Source organism: Equus quagga, chromosome 2, assembly GCF_021613505.1.
Source record: "Equus quagga isolate Etosha38 chromosome 2, UCLA_HA_Equagga_1.0, whole genome shotgun sequence".
Taxonomy (NCBI): domain Eukaryota; kingdom Metazoa; phylum Chordata; class Mammalia; order Perissodactyla; family Equidae; genus Equus; species Equus quagga.
Window position 1 is genome coordinate 98033421 of NC_060268.1, and position 18061 is coordinate 98051481.

Below are 18061 nucleotides of genomic sequence, written 5' to 3' on the forward strand. Positions count from 1 at the left end.
TGGGATTATATTTAGGGCCTATGTAGATAATCCAGGAAAATCTCTCCATTTCACTATCCTTCATTGCATCTCATCTGCAAAATCTCTTTTGTCATATAAGGTAATAGTCACAGGTTTCAGAGGTTAAGACCTAGATATTGGAGGCAGTGTTCAACCAACACCCACCCCTATTACTTATGACTTGAAGTAAATTTTTATTTCATTCTAACAATTTTCTAGGTGAAACAAGTACAAATATTAGCAAATTTTGTCTCTCTTTCAGGAGTTAAATCTTTTATTTATTTTTCCTATCTTATTTTATTACGTATAACTTTAAGAAAAATAAATAATGTGGGTAATATTAGTATACTTTTCTTGTTCTAGATTTTAGTGGAAATTTCTCTGATGTTTCACCAATAAATTATAATTTTTCAAAGCCACTTAAACATTCATTTTAGGGGCCGGCCCGGTGGCGCAGTGGTTAAGTGCACACGTTCCGCTTTCGCAGCCAGGTTCGGATCCTGGGTGCAGACATGGCACTGCTTGGCAAGCCATGCTGTGGCAGGCATCCCATGTATAAAGTAGAGGAAGATGGGTACAGATGTTAGCTCAGGACCAGTCTTCTTCAGCAAAAAGAGGAGGATTGGCAGCAGAAGTTAGCTCAGGGCTAATCTTCCTCAAAAAAATTAAAAAATAAATAAATAAAATAAAAACTAACTTTATTGATATTATATGATTGCATCCTCATGTTGTTAAAATAAAATAAAATCAGAAATGAACTCAGATTGAAGTTCTCAACCATACTGCTCTTCACTTGGTCTCTGCCTAAACTTCTGCAATATTGTGACGTGGAAAATCCAGAATCTTGTCTGTTTCTTTTGGGTGGCCAGAATTCATCCCCTCTTTCACTCTTTTGAAAACATTTAGTGCCCTTTTCTATGTGCCATTGACTGCGTTAGGTCTTAGAAATATCAAGGAAAATAAAACCAATATGATCCTTATAGTCAGAATGGGAGATAGTCATAAAACAAATATGTGCGTATTATTTATAAATTGTGTTAAATGTTATGAAAGGAAAAAATTTATTAACATAAATGGATGAAAAGAATTGGGGGACAAATTAGATCATACACAGAAGCATGCATTATTTCTTTGAGGCGTAAAGCCATTGTAGAAGAGGAGAAATTGGACAAAAATACATATCCTTTATTCCATGCTTACAGAGAAAAATAAACTTTGGTAAACTACTGAAAAAGTAACTCTAATTGTGTAATTAAAAATCTTTGGAGAGGGGCTGGCCCAATGGCGTAGTGGCTAAGTTCACAGGCTCTGCTTCAGTGGCCCGGGGTTCACAGGTTTGGATCCTGGGCATGGACCTGTGCACGACTCATCAAGCCATGCTGAAACAGCATCCCACATACAAAATAGAGGAAGACTGGCACAGATGTTAGCTAAGTGACAATCTTCCTCAAACAAAAAGAGGAAAACTGACATTGGATGTTAGCTCAAGGTGAATCTTCCTCAACAAAAAAAAAAAATAAAAGAAATATTACACCAGATCATGGATTTTGAGGGGTGGGATCTTGACTTTGACTGTCTTACCAGGACAAGTCATAATGTCTCAGACCGTAGAAGCAGGAAATTGGAACTGAGTTTCTCACATAAAGTTAGGCACTGTCAAAGGTCATTCTTATTATGAAATGGGAAGTAAGATATTCCGCTCACTAGTCCAAAGAAATGTGCCATGAACCTGGAGTCCTGAGAGGATAGTGACCTATCAGGACTGTCAAACTTCAGTCTGTGCCAGGCCTGATGCTGCTGTCTAAATGGATAGTACCTACTGGTTATGTGAACCTTAGCTAAGAAGTTAACCTAAACTGTGTCCAGCATAATAAAAACTTGGCAGAGGTGAAAATAATGTTGCATTCCCTAGAGGGACCCATCTACAGCTGAAGGTACTGAAACACCAATAGGTAACATGTTCCAATGAAGACAAATGGTCTGTCAAACCTAGAAAATGCTACAAGGAAAGGAATCTCTATACAAGAGCCATAGTTGCAACAAACTGAAATGCGAACTCTGAGTACCAAAAAATATTAAATCAACTTACTACTACAAGGTAAGTAACATAAATTTGTCGAAACAGCCATAAAAGGAGAAAGAAACACAAAGACAAAACAAAAATGAAAAAAGAACGGGAAGATATTTGAAAGAGCCAAATAAATTTATAGAAATAAAAGCAAGAGTCATTTGAAATGGAAAAAATCCCTCAATGGACAGGTTAAACAATAGGTAGGCACAGTTGATAAGATAATAATCAACTGCAGCATAGATCTGAAGAAAATTCATTTAAAATGTAGAACAGAAAAATAATTAAAGAGAAAATGTAAGAGAAAACTTAGGAGACATGGGAGAAAAAAAAAAAAGGTAACAAAATCAGTCAAATAGGATTTCCAGAAACAAAGAATGTCAAGAAATGAGAACAGAATATATTTTAAATGATAACAGCAGAAAATTTTCTAGAATTGATGAAAGACATGAATTCTTATATTAAAGGGCCATACAGAATACCAAGAAGAATGAATTTAAAATGCTCCAATTAAAACAGTGAGAGACCACTTCTAGCACAAAGGTAATAATTAGGAAGTTTTGTCAATGTCCTATGTTGGCAAGAATGTGGCGAGACTGGAACTCTCGGCAATAGTACATGAACAGTAAATTGGTATGGGCACTCTAGAAGAAAATCAGTTAATGCAATATAACATTAATTATGAATGTGTCTTAGAATGTAATGATCTGACTTCTGGAAATCTATATCACTCACCCCCTGAAAAATTCTTGAACATAAGTTGGCTTGCATAAAAATTTCTTTCACGGTTCTCTTTGGTGTAACAGAGTTGGAGGCAATCTAGGTGTTAATCTCCAAAGGATAACTAAAATGTAATGGATGAGAATTCCATTGCTACCCTAGACTCAGATATATCTTCCATCTACGCAACCAAAAAACCAGACAAATTATATGAAACAACAGTTTTTAAGACACTGGAAATCAAGCTGTGAAAAACAATGTTCCCTGAGAAATAGGAAATAAATTAGGCACATCCTACATCTGCCCTATTTCATTGCCTTGAGGTTTCTCTGCCACAGGACAGGTAGTGGGAATCCAGAAGGAGTTCAGCAGACTTACTGAGTTTTAGAGCCACCACTGACAACGCAAGGAGCCACTGAGGTTAGAGCTTGCAGGACAGAATACTCGAACAGGAGATGTGCAGAGGGTCTTGCTTGAATGTACATGACAGTCCCGGCTAACATGTGCATATGAGGAAATCAGTCAAGGCCAGGGGCTAAAACATAGAAAGGATTAAAGAACAATGCCCTGCACTCACGCAGGGTTGGAAATGTGGCCGTTCTCACTAGCCAGACTAGAAAAACTCACAAACAGTGGGGCGTGGAGTCTTGTCTCAATAGTGGGGAATAATTAATCTCAGACAGAGCACAGCTCTGGACACGTCTAACAAATCATAAAAGTAAGATTTAAAAGGATCAAACTGTTTTAAAATAGCTAAGTGACATTCCAAAACAAAACTAAAGAAGATTTATAGAAATGCAAAAATATCCTGGACTCAAGAAGATAAAATTCACAATGTCTGGCCTTCAATCAAAGATTACTAGGAAATACCACCCATAATGAGAAAATAATCAATGGATTGAAACTGATGCAGAACTGATAAAGACGTTAGAATCAGCAGACTTGGACATTAATATAGTCGTTAGAACTGTACTCCAATGTTCAAAAATTTAAATAGAGATATAGAAGATATTGAAAAGACACAAATGAAACTTCTAGAGATGAAAAACTACAGTGCCTGTAACAAAAATATACACTGGATGGGATTACTGGTTGATTAGAAATGGCAGAAGAAAAACTTGGTGAACCCGAGGATATAGTAATAGAAACTATCCAAACTAAAATGCAAGAAGGAAAAAAGAACCAAGAGGTGATAAGAACATCAGTGAATTGTAGGACAACTTTAAACAACCTAGTATACACAAAATTGGAGTCTCATAGGAGAGGGGATGGTGAACCAAAAAATATTTGAAGAATTACTGGGTGCAATTTTCCCAAATTTGATGAAATTACAGGAAATATAACACTTATGACTACACCTAAGATGCAAGATTACATATAACATGTAAGATTATGTTCTTATGACTAAATCTCTTTAAAAGAGTATTACAAATATAAAAACAATAACATAGCATTACAAATACTATAAAGACAATAACATATTGTGTGGTTTGTTACATATGTATAAATAAACTATATGAAACTAATAACCTAAAGGCAAGGAAGGAGAAACTGGAAGTATACTGCTAAAAGATTATGCTCTTAACCTCTTAGCTATCTCTTTCAGCTCAGCAAACCTCCACTGTCCAATGGGTTTACTAAGTAACCAGCTTGCCTTTCTGGATTTCCTTTTCTCTAGGATTCTGCTCCATAATTTATCACTAGCATGTTAGCTCCTCCAAGCTTTTTCAAAGATTTTTCCCCAGAGCTCATCTAAAACGTTTAGTTGTATTCCACATAAGAGTTTGTCTAAATAGGTTAATCCCCCATTACAAGTGGAAGTTCCATCTTTTTTAATATTATCTCCCCAATTCTCTAGTCTTTCTTTCAAAAATTCCTATTATATGAATTTTGATATTTTTTATTCTAAACTCCATATTTCTCAAGCTTTCATATTTTCCAACATTATTGAGTTTTTTTTCCATCTCTGCTGTATTCTGGCTAATTGTTGCATATTTATTTCAGCTCACCATTTTATCCTCATTTATATCTAATTTGCTGCTTAAATTGTTGATTAGATTTTTTTATTCCAGAGAGTTTTTCATTTCTAAAAGTTTGATTTGCTTCTTTTTGCAGATAACTTCTTCTTCTTTTATTGTGTCTGCATTTTCATAGGATCTTAATTACTTTTTAAATATGTTGATGGTATTAAACTTAATCAGTTTGTGTTCCCTTTTTGATTATTTTATTATTTCAAGTGTTAAAGGCTTTAATACTGGGGCCAACTCGGTGGCACAGCAGTTAAGTTCACACATTCCACTTTGGTGGCCCAGAGTTCCCTGATTTGGATCCTGGGTGTGGACCTACTCACCACGCATCATGCCATGCTGTGGTAGGTGTCCCACATATAAAGTAAAGGAGGATGGGCATAGATGTTAGCTCAGGGCTAATCTTCCTCAAAAAGAAAAAATAAGGCTTTAATATTACTGTAAGTTAAATGTACTAACTCTCTTTTGGTGCATCATTTAACTTCCTAAATTTTTATTCTGAGCTAATCTCTATCCTCTTTTTCTTTTCTCTCTGTGAAGATACTTTTGTAGCATAGATTATGAAACTGTCCTGCCAGAGAGATTTTGTGTTTACTTCTGCAAGAAATCCCAGTGATATCACAGACCCAGAATCAGTGTTCATTTTATTCTCTGAATATTTGGAATCGAGAAATGTGGTTGTAAATATGATCCACAAACTGAGAGGTTGCTTCAGCTCATGGGAATATTTCCTAACCCGTATTTCAGGCAGAAAGGAAAAGAATGAAATATTTCCCTGACAAATCCTTTGATTTGTTTTTCTTTCGTATTCTGCCTTCAACTTAGGGTAGAACATTTCTAGGGTTAAGACTTTCATTTTGGGAGCCTCTGTTCTAAACTTCCATGCCCCTGGACTAAAGTCTTTCCTCTCTGTTGCTATAGGCACAAAACCCCTAGTCGCTAGGCTTGAATATCTCAACTTGAGCACTATTGCCATTTTGAGCCACATGCTTCTTTGTTCTGGTTTTCTTGTGCATCGTAGGATGTTTAGCAGAATTTCTAGCTCCTACCCATCAGATGCCATTAACACTGCTCACACCACCCCACCCCCACAGTCGTGGCAACCAAAAATGCCTCTTGATATTGTCAAATGTCCCCAGTGGGGTGTGGGTGGGTGAGTGGGTAAAATCGTCCCCATTGAGACCCACTGCTGTGGGTTATTCATCTCAATTCCTCGCAGATGCCACCTCCACCTGCCTTCTAGCCCCCCCCTCCGTCAAAGCAGGGCTGCAGCAACTCCTCACACAGTGATTTCAGGGTTTTTCAGGACACTCCTATTTCACTCCTGGCACCTGAGAAATTCTCTTTCAATCTAACAGTCTCAGCTACATATATAAATTATGGATGTCTAAATTTAGCTTGTGTATATGTTTCCAGTGAAAGGGTTTTGGGGTTATTTGAGTATGGGATTTATTGCATAGGCAGGAAGAAATTCTCTGACTCTTCAAAAGGTTAACCTGGTGCTGAAACCTGCTGTTCGAAAACCTGGAAAACTAATATAAATTCCCAATAACCTAGTCAAAGAACATCCCACTGGCTATTTTAAGCCTTGGAAATATCAGAAACATCAAATATCAAATATCGCTGTGAACACCAATGAGTTACTGAGATTCTACTGTGTGGAGAAGGCAACTTTCCATAATTTAAAGATCTCTAATCTAATGCACAGGCTGTGTGTATTCATATTCCTTTGTTATCATTTCTAGAAACAACGATGAGGAATGTCAGGCAGACATTGTCTGAGATGGTTTGTCCAATTACTACGACCTTAAGAGGTGTAACCTATACAAAAAGAGATAAAGCCCTAACTCTATTCTGATAATGTACTACTTTAAGTATCAAAATAGCTCAACATAAATTCTTGGGTAGCTAGCAAATAATTTGTTGCAAAGAAAAGAACGTTGGATATAGAATCAGAAATCCTGGATCAAATCCTGCCTCTTCAATTGTGTGATCTGAGAAAATGGTCTTAACTTCTCTTAGTTTCAATTTCCTTGTCTTATTACAATAATTACTGCCTTACTCAAAGGTTTTGTAGATTTAATGAGATAATATTTGTGTATTTTTTTTCTAAAATGTAATGGGCTAGCTAATTATAAGATATACATAATTCACAGATAAATCTATGGAAAATGTAAAGTTTGGATTTTCCCAAATTGCAAATGCAAATAATAGACAAAGTAAAACTTCAAATTCACATTTCTAACACAAGGGTTTGTTGCCTCTACCCAACAGAGAACTAGCTAGTCAAGAATCGAGTCATATATAGAATATATGCTACTTTTTCTTAAAGTTCTCCGAAGTGAACTGAGTCCAACTACAGAAATATGAGCCTTTAAATATTTGGCTTTTCCACATATAGACAGTCAAATTCCTTTAAAAGACCACTGCTATTTTGGAATTCTGTTGAAAGCCTGATTTCAGTTATTTTGACACAATTCTGGGTTGTACTGCTAAAATATTTCGGGATAATTATAGAAACATAATACTCTGTTATTTGTCAAGAGGGAAAAAAATATCCATCAGACCATATCATTTTTCAGACTACTTGTAGACCAGCCAGTAACTGCAAGGAGGGAGCATGAATTATCTTCAACTTTCTTTGAGTTATTCACTATGTACCATGCACGATTCTAATTGTTTCAAAGGCATCTCAGTTAAAAATAAGTGGTTTTTTTCAGCTAAGTGTTCTACATTTTTGTTTATTATGCAGTAACTTTATATCACTACTGAATTATAGAAGATAAACTCATCTTTATTGACAATATGTGTGTATATACAAACACACATACATATGGAATATGTATATATTAATACATATTATATATATATATATATATATGGATTTCTGATAAGAGTAAGAATGGATTTCTGGTAAGAAAGAAGATAAGGACAATGAATTAGCTCTTCCTCCATTGAAAGTGATAAACTTTTTTCCCACGTGGAATAGTATGTTATGGTGAACATACTAATGAAATGAAATTAGGAACATAATAATGATAACAAGGTAACATGATGTAAGTGGAGGAAGCACTGGAGGGAAAATCAGAACTACCATCGGAAAATGGTTGGAGGAAGGGGGGTTAGAGAGTGGAGATGGATAAGAGAATGCCTTGAGTGCCCCCTAGAGGTAGGTGTGTGCAGGTGATTCTCCTCTGCATCTTTTTTTCTTGTCCTTATCCCTGGGCAATTAGACAAAGGCTGTTGTTCTGGAGTGGACAATATGACATCAAGGGAAGAAGAAAATCCTTACCCATTTTATTCTAGTCCTTTAAATTGTTTCTTAATGGCCATCTGGGGAAAATAGCATAGGCAATAGGAACACCGAAGACTCATTAATAGTTCCTAGTATACTAACACTAATCAAGCAGTGACTGATCTCTCACTTGCCGATTTCTAATCATACATAACTATATGTGCAGCTAGGATTACCATTCCGGAGTATACAATGTGCATCTAATAACAACATATAACAACATACAATGCCAGCGATGTCAAATGACCAAAATTTTCTGTGACCTTAAAAATCATACTTTGAACTTCTCATTATCAATATGATTATTTGGCACCACAGAGTAAGCAAATGCTAACAAAGTGATTATACTCTCATCTTAATCCTGAAATATTTAAAAAGCGTCTTTCTGCTTGTATTATCTTCCCACTCTCTGCTACCTGTGTGGAAGCTTATTTCTGGTTAAGCCTCTTCACCATCAGATCCTAATAGGTGCATCACAGAAATTAATGTTGATCCTTTAACTCATTAAGATGAATTACTCCCACCCAACTTTCTTACTTTTTGTCTGTTTACAAAGTTCCATGGAGCTATAAGAAAAATTTAGAATGCCAAGATATCACCAACATTATTTAGACAATGCAATCAGGATCCCAAAATAAATGTGATCACTGAAGCAGCTTATAATCTGCAGTACAAATTCTACCACAAAGTGGGACTATCAAAAAAGGAAAACATAATATCGCCAGGGCTGAATTCATTGCTGCATGCCACAGAGCATGCTGTTATCTGCAGAGACAGTGTAAGCAGGGGAAACAGTAGAAAGAATAACAGAAAGTTGTTGTGTTTTCAGTTTTGTGTATCTCTAGGATCTCTTCATTCATTCTCATTGTCTAGAATCCACCTACTATGAACTGACAGAAACTTGCATAAATAGTAAGTTGAGAAGGGCTCCAGCTATTCATTGCTGGGTAATAAACCACATCAAAATTTACAGCTTAAAGCAACTACTTGTTCTTTTCTCTTAGGGTTGTGTGGGTGGACTCATCTCTGCTGGCAGCTTGCACTCCAGTTATTTATTGAGACTGTAGTCAGACGGCAGCTGGGCTACAGTCATCTGAATGCTTGACTGGGACAGATGAAGAGATGGCTCACTCCCATGGGAGGTGGTCAAACACTGGCTATTTGCTGGGAGCCCAGCTAGGATTGTTAACCAGAGGACTGACATGTGGCTCTTCATGTGGCTTTGGCTTCTTACATCATGGTGGCTGGATTCCAAGAATTGTCCCCAAATCCAGCATTATAAGAGCCCTAGGAAGAAGCTGCAAAGACTTTTCTGACCCTACCTTGGAACCTCAACAACGTCATTTTCACTGAGTAGATTCAATCAAGTAAATCATTAAGGCGTGGTGCATTTAAGGGGAGATGAATTAGACTCACTCTTGATGTGAGGAGGAGCATGCACAAAAATGTAGGGAAGAAATGGATGGCAGCCATCTTTGCAGACTAGCTACAACAGGAGGTTAATTGTGGCCCTAGGATTTGCATACCTTGGGGAAACAGTTTTCATAACTAAGGCAAACTGACTGACTGCTCTTCGTGAATGACGAACGAAATATTGAGGCACAATTCTACAATGATGGTAGCTCCTAATCCCCAGGTAATTTCTGAATTTCCCTTTTTCCTGTTAGCACTCAATTCAGATATCTAAAATCACTTAATCTCTCATTTCATTGTGAAAAATACACTTACTGACCCCCAAATAACACTTTTAGTTCCTTGCGTTTCTAGCATCCAAATTCTAAATCGAGTAGCCTACCTCTGAGGATACAGCCTACATTCCCTATACCAAAGTTATAACAGGCAAAGCTCCAAGCAATTTCTTGGTCTTGCATTCCTCAAACACAAGCTCATTCTGGCCTCTTTTTATTTGCCCAATACAGAAGGATTCAATGGTTCTTTTAGCCATAAAGGCACGGCTATTGAAAGCTGAGTCAATGAGGGAATAAGTGAGTTTTTGGAGCCCTCTAAGAAATAGAATATCCTTCTTCTTACATGAGCTTCTCCCCAAAACTTTGTCCTTCCTCCACAGTTAATTTCTCTGCCTCTTGAATAAACTTCATTATTGGGTGGAAAATCTTTCTTCAACTCCTTTTGTTTCTGGTCCCATCTCAATTGAAATAGCTTCTCATTTGCTACAGCCCAGCCTAAGGATGAGATGAAATCATGTAAGACTTTCATGAACACCTTCCCACCCACTGACATGTGAGCACCTCATGTTGAGTCTGCTGAGTCCCTAGAAAATAATTTCTATTCCCATAGATGTCAGATTATACTCATTAGATGCAACCGGACCTTGGCTGAGTAGTGGCCCCAACACACAGAGGATTTAAATAAGATTCCTCAATTTTCCAGAATAAATTCCCAAAACAGATTTTGATGAATAGATTTTCACACAATCTGGAATTTTATGAGATAGAACTCTGCCCAGGATAAGTTGAGTCTTGAAATTTAAGAACATGGATAAATATACTCAGGCTCAAGGAGTAAATGCTTATTTTTACCACAACCAGACCCTTAACAAGCAGAAAACTTCGCAGATTCTTACTTAGTACAAATGGTGCCTCCACTTAGGACTTGGCCTAACAGAGAGGAGATCTTAAAAGACCTTGAGATCCTAGGAGAGTTGAGACTGTGTCACCATCCTATTACACTGTTCTTAACCTGTGCAAATTGAAGCATAAACATATGATTTCATAAGGTACTTAATAAAATTTTATAGGCAGGGAATTTCCCTTGTATGAAGATACACAAAAGAGTCCAGGGCTTGAATAAATGCTTCAAATCAAGACGGTAGTATCAAGAGAGTTGATGCAAGAAGAAATTCTCAAACTTTTTCCTATGGTTGCCTCTACTACTCAGGATAAGGATGTGAAAAGCAAACTCTAAGACCACTTACCCAACCCTCCCCCCCACACACACACCCTTACCATCTGCATTATAATCTGTATGAACAAGACTTCACTATGCCCTTGCTTTCATTAGCATAACTTTGCAATCCCAGGAAACTTTTGCCCAGACAAATAGCTTGATTGTTCATCACAGGACTTTCTCCAAATTTCAAATTTCCCCACCATCCTTCAATAGAAAGTATCAACAGATACTTTAGGTCTCCACAATTTTTGAATCCCTAATCTCAAAATCTTCACCTTGTTATTTCCTGCACTCCTAAACTGTCATATCAGGATCTTTTCCCAATCCTCATGAAGACCTCTTATTGAAAGACTCCGCTTAAACCAAACTTCTTATTCTCAACAAAATCGACCTTGCCTTTTCTCCTCTAACAGCTTCAGAGCTCCTTGGAGGTGGCGTTCTCCCTCACCAAGGTGAGCAATTCATTCAGTTTGCTTTATCAACAGCTTGTGTTGGTGATGGTTAGTTAACATTCAACAAAAAGTATTACTCAGACCCCTGAAATCTAACCTGTCAAACTAGTGAAACCAACCTGTCAAACTAGAGGGGGGTGAAGCTTGGGTGAGCCTGGCAGTATGGCATCAAAAAGTCAAAAGTGTAGCTGCTATCGTCCCCTTCATCCCAGCTCCATAAAGGACGTGTCCAAGGGGATGTTATACTTCCTGAAATTTTGAGGTCAGGTCTTCGCTATGGAAATTCATAAACAGAAGCTTCATTAAACTGGAGTCAGAAGGTCCAAAGGAGGTAGGGAGGAGCTCCTGCACCCTGCATCATAGCAGAGCCCAATAGAAAGAAAAATTTCCTCTTCTTGACCAGCAAGAAGTTCAGCCAAGGACAGACTGTCACAAGACAGCCATTGAAAAGTCACTACACATGGAACTCTCAATTCCGCCAATGGACTCCTCGTTTACAATAGCCCTCCCGACTTCCCCTTACCCCGATAAGAGAATTTCTCCTCCCTTTGTTGCAGGGGACTTGCTGGTGGATCACCACGGTTGCAAATCTGAATTGCAATTCTTCGCTGATCCCCTATTAACCCACATTTGCTGGAGAGAGAACTGGCTGTCTCCTTATTTAAGGTCAACATGGCTTTGAGGCACTACTCAGAACCTCCCAAGTCCTCTGGCTTTTGCAGACAGACGAGGTCTGGGAAGCCATCTTCCCTGGTGCATCACAGATACACGCACATACACACACGCGCGCACACACACACATAGAGAGGGAGAAAGGTGGAGGGGGAAAGAGAGCGAGGCAGGCACGGGCTGTCCCTGTTCTTGCCATCTACTCACCTTGAAACAAGATAGAGCACTTGGCACAACTCAAGAACAGATCCAGCCCCTTAGCACATTAAAATATCGATGTTTTACAGAAGGTGTATCCTAGAGGGAGATGAGGAAGAAAATGTATAGCACACAGCACAAACTTAGTCAAATTCTGAATAGACATATCCCTTCTTTCATCCTCAAAGTTCTTAAAATGAGCAAACCACCCCTCTCTCTCCTTTCTCTTCCCTCCCCTCTCATGTGAATCGTTCCTACAGGACAGAACAATCCAGCCCTTCCTTCCTGGGCAAAACAGAAGCCGACAATTAACTAAAACCCTCCTCACTTGGAAGTCCCCATGGGGGACAGTCTACTGTTACTCAAAGCAGAACAAAGGAGGCGGTCTCATCTCCTCAGAAGAGTTTATCACAGAATTTACCCCCAAATTTCACAGATACGTGCCACTCATACAATATTCAAGTGGCCAGGCCTCAGCCATTGAACTTTGATTAAATCCGTATCATGTGTACACTGAAAACTGAAGCAATATCCTCACAGAGAAAGAAGTTTTTAATGAAGGAGAAGTAGCAGGAAGCTATGGGTAAATATTCAGTGACCTGGAAAATTAAAATGAGGATTAATTTCAACTAACAACCTGGTATGTGTGTGTATGTGTGAGTGTGTGTGTGAGAGAGAGAGACAGAAATTTATTTTAAATAGTGAAAAGCCAAATATCTTTGCACTAGTTTCTGAGGTAATTTGCTTGTTTGTTTATTCTGTCACATGAGAAAATGCATAGATCTGATTTAGGGCAAAAAATTGAACACTGAATATACATAATAATAGATATATACATATAGGCATAGTGACACCCACATTAACATTTAAAAGGTATGCTGTTTTTGTCGCGTTTGTTTCTTAAAGCCTTGTGTTATTTAAATGAGAAAGATCACTGGAGCTTAGAGTAATTTGAGAGGGAGAAAAAGCCGTTTGGCAAAGGGGATAAATCTCTGGATTTAGAGAAGAAAGTGTAATATTATCTCTTTCACTAACTAATTGTGTAAGTTTGGCCTGATGTCATCCTCAATTAAAACCTTGGACTTTTTTTTTTTCCAGCAAAATGAAGAGATTGATTTAAGATAAGGCTTAGCCCTATTCTGTCTGTGGACATCCTGGGTTTATCATTGTTTTAAAAAGTGTGGCCGTGGCCAAAATTTACATTTGTTTTATACAAATATGTAATCACAGTGTATGAGATGCATCAATGTAGGAGCAGCTTAACAATAATTTGGTGGGTTTTCAGTTATTGTGGCGACTGCTGTTACCGCTATTGTTCTGGGAAAGCAAATTTTCTTTGCTGATTGTCACTGTTCTGAGGTGTGTGCATCAAATAATAGGCAGTTTTCAAGCCTCTTTGACAGGTGCAATTACACGCACCCAGGCACCCACAAATAAGCCCGATGAAGTCAGACATCTGTTTTCCTGCACATGCTCCTCTCATCCCACTGGTATCTCATGATCTTTTCTCGAGTGGAGAGTGAGAAATGGTGAGTTCTTGGGAATTAATCCTGAATCAGTCCTCTAACAGCCCCGCCGTTAGCTCCAGAATTTACCCTAAAAATCTGAGTTACCTGCCTATACGCATTGAAGTCTCATTTGATCCAGTGTGGGAAGGCTAAGGCTTTAAATAAAGACGAGGTAGTCTCTACAGTCTGCTTCACCAGCAATGAAGAGAAAGAAAAGATCCTACAATCATGAATTCCAAGAGAGGTTGACCACAAAGGGTGGATGAATAACTGACCATCAGAAAATAAAACCTACAGACAGAGCATTAACCCTTTGCTCTTCACACTCGATTTTATTCCCCTTAAGAATTGGAGCTCAGTGACTGTCCTTGTCCTGAGCTCTGGCCATTCTCTTGGAAGAGATGACATTACTATTGCACAGTCTGGGACAATGAGGACCACAAGAGGCTTGTTCACACAAGGATGGGGTTCTGCTTTGGCTAGACATTAATTTCTTTCATTTCGTAAGTATTCATACTGTTTTGAACTGAATTGAATAGAAATATTCCTCTTTTAGTATATCTGACTTATACACTGTGGGTATATGTCTATCAATGAAGTACATGCAATCATGTCCCCCAAGATTTAGTTAATAAAATCATCCCTTTGATGAGTTTTGAAGGACCCCAAATGGAAATTTTACTTGAACATGGAAAGTCTGGAGGAGAGAGCTTCTAAGGCCGCTAAGTGGGTTAAGAAGGGAAAATGTGAGTGCATGAGAGAGAGTGAGAAATGTTTTCCCATAACAACATAAAAAAGACCATATAAGAGATAATTCTATATAAATGGCTGATTCACAGGAGGGTTCCGTATGACTCCCATAGTACATGCCTCCTAGAGTATGATTATAACACATTCATTTGTTGAACGAGTTTACAGCGTGTTTGGGGCACTGTGGTGGGTGTTAGGTAGGCAGTGCTAAGAGAAGCTGGTCTACCCCCCACCTCCACCATCATGATGCGTCCTGACTATCAGTATGAACTTTCATTATATAGATCAACACACAGATACATATGTGATTTTAATTTTGGCTATGTGCATAATTGTTATCCAGTATTCAATATTAACGAGTCCTTATTGAGTACATTCTAGATATCATACTTTGAGGAAACAAAAGTAATATAAACCAGACTTTGAGAGTCTTGAGACCCAACTGGAGGTAGAGAACCACATATTTACATTTTTTGAAAGCACAATTGAGCAGGAAAATTGAACACAGCGTCTAAAATTGTTGGCGATATTTGTCTCTGAGAGGCTGGCCTATGACTATATCTTCCATCTAGCTTATTATATATTCATTTCGTATATTCCACATTTCTTGATTGAAATACAAGAGCTGTTTGAGCATCTATGAATGCAGTGCCAAATAAATGGTGAAGATAAGTAGTACATGACATCAGCTATAGGAAAGCATCAAAGGCTGGAGAGCAACAGAAGAAAGGATGTGCAAGTTGGCAAAAGACCAATTGGTCTACTTTGATAGAATAGTATGATCAAGAAAGCAGAGAGGAGGAAGCCATATTCCAAGTACAAGTCCCAGTGTGTGACAAAGACCTGAGACGAGAGTTTTAATGTTAGCATCTAGAATGCCTTCAAAAAGAGTTTCAAGTTTACATAAAACGACAATTGGAATCGAGGCTGGGAAAGTCAATTGGGGCTGGCTTGTGGAGGGCACCCCATAGTCATGAGGATTTAAACAGTGGAGAATCATTAGAATTTGAGGAAATTGGTCCTAATCAGCATTTATCCAGATAATTCTAACAATATAGAATAAAATAAACTGGAGGTAGAGGGTGAGCAGGGTTTGGGCACAAGTACTGGATACTGCAAGACCGTTTAATCGCTCCGACTTAATGTGGGGGGATCTGAACAGAGCAGTAGCACTCAGACTGAAAAGAAAGGAATAGATGCAACAGTTTTGATTCAGAAATAACTGATCGGACTTAAGAGTCCATGATGACTTCAATATATCAAGCTTCAGTGACACAGGAATTGCCATTTTTTAGAGAGAACATAGCTCAGAGGATTAGGCTACCTGGAAGAAAGAGAATGAGTACATTTGTAGGCATATTTTGAGTGTGAAGCTACAACAGTGATGCCCAGGGAGGTGGTACCTTGGAATTCAGGCAAGAAGTGAGAGTAGTATATTTAGGTTTGAAAGAATAGAATCATGTTGGTGGTAATTTGATAATTCAGCTCTTTTATGGCAACTTTCAACTTTGTGTCCCGTAGCTTTTAGCACGTTTCTTGAATCATGTTGGAAATGTAATAAATGATTGCCCAGTGAGAAAAAAATGAAGACATGACAGAAATCTCAAAGGAAGAGTGTATAGACTCTTATAAGCAGAAAATTGAAAATTGATTTCTGTCGGAGTTGTATATTTGAGGGGTAGGGTCTAGCCCAGAAGCCTAGAAGTCCATCAAAAGATGGTAAGAGTGTAAAGAGAGTGTAGAGCTCAGGAAGTTAAGGCAGCAGAGAAATTTAGGGAATAAAAGGTGGAAAATAAAGTAAAACTCTGCAGAGATCAAAGAGAAAGAGAGTAGAAAATAGATCATAGCTTTTGGCCTAAAGGAGCCTTTTGTGACCTTGTAAAAGGCTAGTGATTTTAATGGGAGAAAGAGTGGAAGTTACATTGTAAAGGTGTTAGACAATGAGTAAATTCTGAGGTTGCAGAGACAGCCCATAGGAAACCTCAACTCAGAAGTCTAGGGGTGAAAGAAGAAAGAGATGGCAATGATGGTTGCTCCAAACAGGGTGAGGGTTGAGGGAAAAATATGTATGAAATTAGAGGAGATTTCAGCCTATCAACAGAAAGAAAGCAGAATAGCTGTTTCTAAGACTTTTTTTCACTCTTGAATTTGTTTAAAACATCGTTTTCTGCCTTATTTTGCTGTATATCCCACTACCTTTCCAGGATGAGTTGTTAAATACAGCAGTTTTAAGCACATGTCGGCGAAGGCACTAACTTTCTTTCTGTTAATTCTTCCATTGATGCTGTAATCTACTCGAAATGATTCACTCTCATTTCTTGGGATGAGCTGCTGCGGAAGAGAATAAATTGATTAAAGAGAGGAAAAGAGCTGCAAAACCGAATAATGAACACATTTTTTTTTTTACTCAGCAATGTTTGGTTAGCTACAACTGATGCTTGTTATTGCAAAAGATCTTGCCTTATGAACTTTCATGGGATTAGTGGAATTGGGAAGCATTATTTAACGTTTTGCCTCATTTACTGTAATTTAGGAAGCGAAACGTACAATGGCCAAACCCGAAGCACTTTAGCAATGACACTGCCTTATAAGGCACATGCGGCCAGCCGCTTCCCACACTGTGGTATTTTGCACTTTTTCTCTGCTATGTGTGTGCATGTTTTATGTATGTGGGTAATATGTGAATAAGGTAAAGGCATTTAAAAAATTGCAAAGTACTTTTAAAAAATGTTTTTTCCTTATTCACTATAAATCCTGTTGTACAGATGAACTACCTGGTCAAAACTATTAGGCTAGTTCGTTGATGCTTAATTTTTTTTCTGTCCAGTATATAAAGCTCTTTGAACAAATGAACCAAAGAATTTTACAGAGGAAGACATGTGTCATTTCTTCTTTAAGTCTGCGGTTCCCAAGCCTGACCTATTAAACTAGGAAGCAATCTTTGAAACAATAGTAATAATCATAGAAAATATCCTATAATACTTTATAATTTAAAAATAGTTTACATCAATGCTATGGTTACATTTCTTTTATACTCATGATCTACAAGGTGAGAATGAAGCTGAAATAGCTAAAATGCCTTTTTAAGAATGGCTAGAGCATCATGGAAATACAGAACTGCCCTAATCATCTACACAACTATAAAACTTTACATATTTGTTAAAGACTTATTTCTAAAGAGGTAAAATCAATGCTCTGATTTTATTGGCTGTTCTTCATCTGCAGGACTATGGAGAAGAAATTAAGATGAGTAGAAGAAATTAAGAGATATTGGGAAAGCTTCCAAAGCGAAAAATAAAATCAGGTCTTATACTCAAATATTGATCAATGGCTACAAGTTGTCTGTAAATTTTTATTAGGCACATATTTTGAAACGGTGAGTCAAACCGTGGAAAGCAATGCCCATCTAATAACCGTCACTCTGACAGTAAGGAAATCAGACCTAAATCTCTGGAAGCCATTCC